The sequence below is a fragment of the Megalopta genalis genome, unplaced genomic scaffold (genome assembly GCF_051020955.1).
Source record: "Megalopta genalis isolate 19385.01 unplaced genomic scaffold, iyMegGena1_principal scaffold0040, whole genome shotgun sequence".
Lineage (NCBI taxonomy): Eukaryota > Metazoa > Arthropoda > Insecta > Hymenoptera > Halictidae > Megalopta > Megalopta genalis.
Window position 1 is genome coordinate 229,582 of NW_027476109.1, and position 8,429 is coordinate 238,010.

An 8,429-nucleotide genomic window follows, 5' to 3' on the forward strand; every position below is an offset into this window, starting at 1 on the left:
CGGGGGAGCCACGGGAACTCTTGAAGAACACTACCGCGGCTCCCCCTCGCCTGGCCGGCCATCAAGATGGTAACGATGGCCGGCCGCGTCCCGGGGGGAGATAAATCCTCCCCCCTAAAATCCAATTAAATTCGGCGGCGCGAGGGGTCGCACCCCGCACCGCCCCGACACGGCGACCGCGCGATAGGTGACCAGGGCCCCCGCCCTGATCACAGCGGCCGCCGGGGGGACGACGAGTATATTGGAGGAGGATTAAAGTTAACCCTCGCCTCCTTCAGGCGACTCGTCATCCCCCATCCCCAACAGTGGACGTCCTCCTCTGTTGGCGGGCGGCGGGCAATGAAACCAGCATGTTCTGGTACACCCGCCGCCCGCCTACTCTCAGCTGCCCGGGGTTTCTCGGCGTGGGCGCGCACGCCGTCCCCGGGCACGTCGGGCGGGATCTGTAAGCTCCCGATCCCGCTCGGCAGCCTCCTTCCGCGACATAACCTCCTCGCAGAAAGAGATTGCTGCCGCCCACTTCCCCGGGCCCTCCAGCATGGCCCCAACTAGGCTGGAGAGTGCGAGGTCGCGGCCGACTTCTCGTTTTAGGACTCGGCGCAGCGCTGAAAAGGCGGGACATTCCTCCAGCGTGTGCTGCGCCGAGTCTACCTCCGCGCCACAATGGTGGCACACCGTCGTCGCTTCCCGCCCGATGCGACACAGGTAGACACCGAAGCAGCCATGCCCGGTGAACACCTGCGTCGCTCGGTAGGAGAGCCTGCCATGCCGTCTCTCCCGCCACGAGGTGAAGTGCGGCAGGAGAGCCCCGGGGACGCGCTCGCCGGCGTGGGAGTAAATCTCGGAACGCCATCTGGCGAGCGCTAGTCTCCGGGCCTGGACCTCGAAGCCCTCGACCGTCTCTCGCTCCGGCGGGGCCCCTCGAGCACGGCTGGCGATACTTGTGCGCCCATAAACATAGGCGCGCACCGCCGCCTGAAGCTCGAAGGGAAGTTCTCCCGCCAGAGCAAGCGCCGCCACGGTAGACGTGGTGCGGTAACCTCTTATGAGGCGGATGGCCATCCGCCTCTGCAGCCGGCGCAACAACAGCGTGTTGCGCCGGCTGGTCATCACATACGGCGCCCATATTGGGGCACCGTATAAGGCCATAGACCGCACCACGCCCAGGTATAGGCGGCGCACCAAATCTCCCGGTCCCCCGAGGTTGGGCAGCAGGCGGCCCAAAGAGGCCGCCGCCTTTTCGACTCGGGGGACGAGACGGTCGAGATGCGCATCGAAGCTCCAGCGGCTGTCGAGGATCAGTCCGAGATATTTCAACTCGGACTTCACCTCTACGCAGGCTTCTCCAACCCGGATCCACGATCTGGCCGGTGGCCGAGACCGGGGCCGTCCGTGAAACCAGACAGCCTCGGCCTTCTCCGGGGCTATTTTCAGCCCCAGATCGCGGATCCTCGCGACGACGGCTGCCACCGCAACCTCTGCTCGTCGGATGGTCCTCTCGAAGGTACTCCCGACGGCGACCACCAACGTGTCGTCCGCGTAGCAGACGAGGGTGGCACCGTCGGGCAGGGAGGCCTTCTCCAGGACCGCGTTGTAACCCAGGTCCCACAGGAGCGGTCCTAAAACGGACCCCTGCGGGACCCCGCGGTCCACTTGCCTCCGTATCATCCCGCACCGGCCCGGGTATTCAACCCACCTGTCCCGCAGGTAGGCACCGATCACCCGCCTCAGATAGGGAGGCACCTGGTGATCGACGAGGGCCTCCCTAATGGCGGACCAGGGCAGGGTGTTGAACGCATTGACGATGTCAATGGACACCGCCAAGCACACCCCGCCCCTTGCCACGGCATTGTCCGAGAGGGACTTGAGACGGTCGATTGCGTCGACCGTCGATCGCCCCTCCCGGAAGCCAAACTGGCAGTCCGCCAGATCTGGGCCGTCGCGGGACAGGTGTCTGGAGAGGCGGGCAACAATGATCTTCTCGAAGATCTTGCCCGCCTCATCCAGGAGACAAATGGGCCGGTACGCGGAGGGAGAATCCCCCGGCCTCCCATCCTTCCTCAAGAGGACCATCCGACTTTCTCTCCATAGGTCGGGGAACGTCCCCGACCTTGACATAACCTTGACATAACCTTGACATAACCTTGACATAACCTTGACATAACCTTGACATAACCTTGACATAACCTTGACATAACCTTTTTTTTTTTTTTTTTTTTTTTTTTTTTTTATTTTACGTGGAGGAAATCTGCTCGCCAGACACCCCCGCCCCGCCCGGGGTAGCGGGACGAGGGTAGTGTGGGGATTGACCAATAAAACCTCCACGGCGACCTGAGGACGCAGGACCGATCGCTGGCGATTCAACGGGGGAGCCACGGGAACTCTTGAAGAACACTACCGCGGCTCCCCCTCGCCTGGCCGGCCATCAAGATGGTAACGATGGCCGGCCGCGTCCCGGGGGGAGATATAATCCTCCCCCCTAAAATCCATTTAAATTCGGCGGCGCGAGGGGTCGCACCCCGCACCGCCCCGACACGGCGACCGCGCGATAGGTGACCAGGGCCCCCGCCCTGATCACAGCGGCCGCCGGGGGGACGACGAGTATATTGGAGGAGGATCACAGTTGACACTCGCCTCCTTCAGACGACTCGTCATCCCCCACTCCCAACAGTGGAGGTCCTCCTCTGTTGGCGGGCGGCGGGCAATGAAACCAGCATGTTCTGGTACACCCGCCGCCCGCCTACTCTCAGCTGCCCGGGGTTTCTCGGCGTGGGCGCGCACGCCGTCCCCGGGCACGTCGGGCGGGATCTGTAAGCTCCCGATCCCGCTCGGCAGCCTCCTTCCGCGACATAACCTCCTCGCAGAAAGAGATTGCTGCCGCCCACTTCCCCGGGCCCTCCAGCATGGCCCCAACTAGGCTGGAGAGTGCGAGGTCGTGGCCGACTTCTCGTTTTAGGACTCGGCGCAGCGCTGAAAAGGCGGGACATTCCTCCAGCGTGTGCTGCGCCGAGTCTTTCTCCGCGCCACAATGGTGGCACACCGTCGTCGCTTCCCGCCCGATGCGACACAGGTAGACACCGAAGCAGCCATGCCCGGTGAACACCTGCGTCGCTCGGTAGGAGAGCCTGCCATGCCGTCTCTCCCGCCACGAGGTGAAGTGCGGCAGGAGAGCCCCGGGGACGCGCTCGCCGGCGTGGGAGCAAAGCTCGGCACGCCATCTGGCGAGCGCTAGTCTCCGGGCCTGGAGCTCGAAGCCCTCGACCGTCTCTCGCTCCGGCGGGGCCCCTCGAGCACGGCTGGCGATGCTTGTGCGCCCATAAACATAGGCGCGCACCGCCGCCTGAAGCTCGAAGGGAAGTTCTCCCGCCAGAGCAAGCGCCGCCACGGTAGACGCGGTGCGGTAACCTCTTATGAGGCGGATGGCCATCCGCCTCTGCAGCCGGCGCAACAATAGCGTGTTGCGCCGGCTGTTCATCACGTATGGCGCCCATATTGGGGCACCGTATAAGGCCATAGACCGCACCACGCCCAGGTATAGGCGGCGCACCAAATCTCCCGGTCCCCCGAGGTTGGGCAGCAGGCGGCCCAAAGAGGCCGCCGCATTTTCGACTCGGGGGACGAGACGGTCGAGATGCGCACCGAAGCTCCAGCGGCTGTCGAGGATCAGTCCGAGATATTTCAACTCGGACTTCACCTCTACGCAGGCCTCTCCAACCCGGATCCACGATCTGGCCGGTGGCCGAGACCGAGGCCGTCCGTGAAACCAGACAGCCTCGGCCTTCTCCGGGGCTATTTTCAGCCCCAGATCGCGGATCCTCGCGACGACGGCTGCCACCGCAACCTCTGCTCGTCGGATGGTCCTCTCGAAGGTACTCCCGACGGCGACCACCAACGTGTCGTCCGCGTAGCAGACGAGGGTGGCACCGTCGGGCAGGGAGGCCTTCTCCAGGACCGCGTTGTAACCCAGGTCCCACAGGAGCGGTCCTAAAACGGACCCCTGCGGGACCCCGCGGTCCACTTGCCTCCGTATCATCCCGCACCGGCCCGGGTATTCAACCCACCTGTCCCGCAGGTAGGCCCCGATCACCCGCCTCAGATAGGGAGGCACCTGGTGATCGACGAGGGCCTCCCTAATGGCGGACCAGGGCAGGGTGTTGAACGCATTGACGATGTCAATGGACACCGCCAAGCACACCCCGCCCCTTGCCACGGCATTGTCCGAGAGGGACTTGAGACGGTCAATAGCATCGACCGTCGATCGCCCCTCCCGGAAGCCAAACTGGCAGTCCGCTAGATCGGGGCCGTCGCGGGACAGGTGTCTGGAGAGGCGGGCAACAATGATCTTCTCGAAGATCTTTCCCGCCTCATCCAGGAGACAAATGGGCCGGTACGCGGAGGGAGAATCCCCCGGCCTCCCATCCTTCCTCAAGAGGACCATCCGACTTTCTCTCCATAGGTCGGGGAACGTCCCCGACCTCAGGAGCCCAGAGTAGAGGCTCCTCAGCCTTTCCCCCAGGACGCCCGTGGCGAGCAACCAGACCCGCCCGGGGATACCGTCCGGCCCCGGGGCGGTATTCTTGCCCCGGAGCCATTTGACGACCGCGGCCATCTCCTCCGGCGCGACCTCAAGATCCGGGGACCACTCATGTTCCTCTGGCTGAGGGACAGGCCGGGACGCCTCCCCGCTAACGGGGAATAAAGCGTCCACGACCCGCCCGAGCAGCCCCGGATCCAGGCTCTCCGTCACGGGGGGCGCCCAGGGACGCAATCGTCCCAAAGCCATCTTGTATGGGCGACCCCACGGATCTCGGCTCAGAGAGCCGAGGAGACCGCGCCAGGCCTGGTCCTTCGCTCGCCTGATGGCCAGCTGCAGGGCGACCACCTTCTCCCGATATCGCCCATACAGCTGGGCAGCCAGCACGTCGTCCGTACGTCGTCGTCGACGGGCGCGAGCGTACCGGCGTCGCGCGCGGACGCACTCGGTGCGTAATTCCGCTATTTCGCGCGACCACCAGTACACCGCCTTCCTCGGGAAGACCCTGGCCCGGGGCATGGCGACGTCGCAAATCGACGTCATTGCGCTCCGGAACCAATGGGCCTCCCCATTCCCGTCGACTGTCCCGGCCGGTGTTGCTGGCCAGGCCACGACGTGTGCTGCGGCCATCAGAGCGTCCTGGTCGAGGCGCTTCAGCGCCCACCGCGGCTGAGGCGAACCTTCATCGGCGGAGCGACGACGGGGTGTCGATGGTGGGGCGGCGGAGAGGTCGAGAACTATGTATCTGTGGTCAGACAACGTCTCGACCCCTTCCACCACCCTCCACCCCGTAATACGGCGCGCGGCCGGGGGCGTTGCCCACGAAAGGTCAACGATGGACCCCCCGTTATGCCGCACGCACGTATGGACCGAGCCCGTGTTCAGGAGACGGAGCTCCAGTCCCGCCGCCCAATCCAGCACCTCCAGGCCCCTCGAATCAGTCCCGGGGGAACCCCAAGCCGTGGCCTTGGCATTAAAGTCCCCCAGGACCAGCACCGGACGGGGATGGCAGCGGGAGACGCATCTCCCTACCCCGTCCAGATACTGCTCAAACTCTTCGAGGGACCACCTTGGAGGTGCGTATATCGCCACAACCGCGGTGCCGCCCCAATCGACGGCCACGTATCCCAGGCCGCGCTCGATAAGCGAGCACGGCGGGGACCCCGGCCTCCCAGCCCAAATAATCGCGGCGGAGCCAATCGAGTCCCCCATCCAGTGTGGATGTTTGGGGACCCTGTGCGGCTCCGCCACGACTGCCAACCCGGCACCCCGCTCGGCCAGGCATTGAAACAGGAGATCCTGCGCTCTGGCCGAGCAGTTGAGGTTAACTTGTATTATCGGGCCCGGGGGCCCCATTACACAGCCGTGTCCATCGCCGTCACGGCCGCGGATGCGGTGGCGTCAGGGACTTTAGTGGCCCCATTCGCCCCCGCGGGTGCGGCGGTAGCATCAGGCGGTGCCGCCTTTTCGTTGCTGGCCACGGTGGTCGCTGCCTTGGCCATCGTGGTTTCCTTCCCTTTTTTATTGAATCTGGCAGACGACCTTTGGCCGCCTACCTTGCCTCGCCTCGCACTGACAGGACACGCCCGGCCGCCGAGGCGGTGACCAGAAGGCCTGCCCGCGCCCGCACAAAGCGGACAATTGGGCGTGGCCGTACAGGCTGCCACCTTATGGTCCCGACTGCCGCATCTATAGCAGCAGTCGGACCTATCCTCGGCAGAAGTGCACCGCTGACTGGTGTGGCCAACATCAAGGCAACGGTAACACTGCAGAGGCCGGGCACTCAGGGCCTCCACGGCTGCATGGGTCCAGCCGACGGTTATCCGGCCCGCGACAGCAACCTTGCGAGCGGCCGCGGCAGGACATCGGACCCAGAGGGTGCCCAATCCCGAGGGGGAAGACCGGATTTCGCCGGTATTGATGTCCCCCTCGCTGCACCCGCCCACGCGGGCAACAGCCGCAGCGACCTCCGCCGGCGTGGTCGAATCGACCAGGCCGCGCACCCTAAGGTCTGCTTTTTTGACCGGACGCGCGACCTTTACGCCGGTGCCTGCCAGCGCTTCCGCCACTTTTGTGGCGAGGACGGTGGCCTTGGCGGCCCCATCGGTGCCAGGGACTTCCAAAATTAACCCCCCAGTCACCGCCCTTCGCGGCCTCAGCGAGGCGATGCCAATTTCTGCCAGGTCCACCTTGGACCTGGCAGTGGCCATCGCCTGCGCGTAAGTAATGTCCACGCCAGACGGAACCGTTATGGTAACCGCTGCTGTGCGTGGCGGTCGCGGAGGCAGGGGTGTCTTCCTGTGGGCCGCCGGGACCACCCGTCCTTTTTTATTATTCGCCGCCGCAGTGGCCTTGGCAGCCGCCTTTTTAGCCTTGCGGCCAACCACCTGGGACCACGCCTCCTGGGGCGGAGGCGCGGCAGAGGGTAGCGCCGATTCTGCTCGCGGTCGAGCGGGCTCCGTCTGGGCCGCTATAGCCGCCCCAGCTTTCCCACCTTTCTTCTTCTTCTTCGTCTTCCGCCCCACCCTGTCCGAAGACTGTGAGGGGACGGACGGCCCAGGTGCCACCGATCGCAGGGCCGAGTCCGTTCGCGGCGCGAGCTCCCTCCTGAATGACGCCAATTTGGCGTCTATCAGGGCGCTTATCTGCGCCAGAAAATCTGCGGGCGCAGTCGCATGTGGGGGCGAGGACTTTTCTTGCCCGGAGCGTTGGCAGTCCCGGGCGGCGACGATCGGCGGCGATACTGAGCCCTCTCCCGGGCGCGGCGGCGGAGGCATTGCGGCAGCAGCCGTACTCGCCTCCACCACCTGCCGGAGCCGAGCCACCTCCGCCCGCAGCTCCGTCATTTGCCCCCTGAGGACGGCATTCTCTGCCTCCAGGGCACGCGTGGCGTCGGTAGCTGACCTAACCGCAAGCTCGGACACCCCCACCCTGCCGTTTAAGGCGGCCACCCTTAGGGCGCGGGCCAAATTGCCCTTCAGCCCCTTTGACACGCCGGAGATCCTGGCCACTTCATCCAGGCTCTCCAATATAGCGGCCGCGACATCCCGCGTTGGACGGTTGCGGAAATTTTCCGCTATATCCGTCTCGTCCGGGAGCGGGACGCTCGACCGCGATGGTCTCGGCACGGGGGCTCCCGGGTCGAATATCGCCGCCACCTCCCTTGCCTCGGCCTCCAGCTGCGAAGCCTCGGCCAGCCTAAGTTTGGCCTCTGCGAGGCCAACATATTCGCCGGTCGTCGGCGGCCGTCCTCTTTTCCTCGCTGACGACGAGCCCGGGACACTCTGCGATGAGTGGTGGGAGGAGACAGAGAAATCTGACTCCTCCCCCTCATCGCACTCACCAAGGCCCGCTGCGGTCCTCTTTTTGCCGCGTGTCGCCGAATGCCTCCGCGACACCGGCTCTGTGCATCTTTTGAGGCGCACGATAGGCCCGCGCACCTCCACCTCACGCTCGTTTCCCCCCTCCCCGGTTGTTTGTGAAAAAGTAGACTCCATACTTAATCCCACGAGTGTGGTCGGAAAGGAGGTCACCCCGGGTAGAGCCGCCATACCCGGGGAAGGCTAATACGCCCGGGGGGTCGCCAGGTACCCCGGGGTTGTCCGCTAACGATTGGTGCACCCACCAACCATAGCTGGCGCTTACTCCAGCTACGCCCTCTTCACCGCGCAACACTGCTTGGGGCTAGGGATTTTTTAGAGAGGTTGTCATCCTCGCGGCCCGGCCGGTTAAGGCAAGACCCCCGTTCCTGTAAAACATGACCACAGGTTTACGGTATGTGTCCGACTTTAGTTGGCCCCTCACCTCAAGCCACTCCGGCATGGTAGAACCTGCCAGGGAATAAATTCCCCGCCGGCACAGCCTTGAGGATCATTAGGGCACGAAGCCCCCCCAC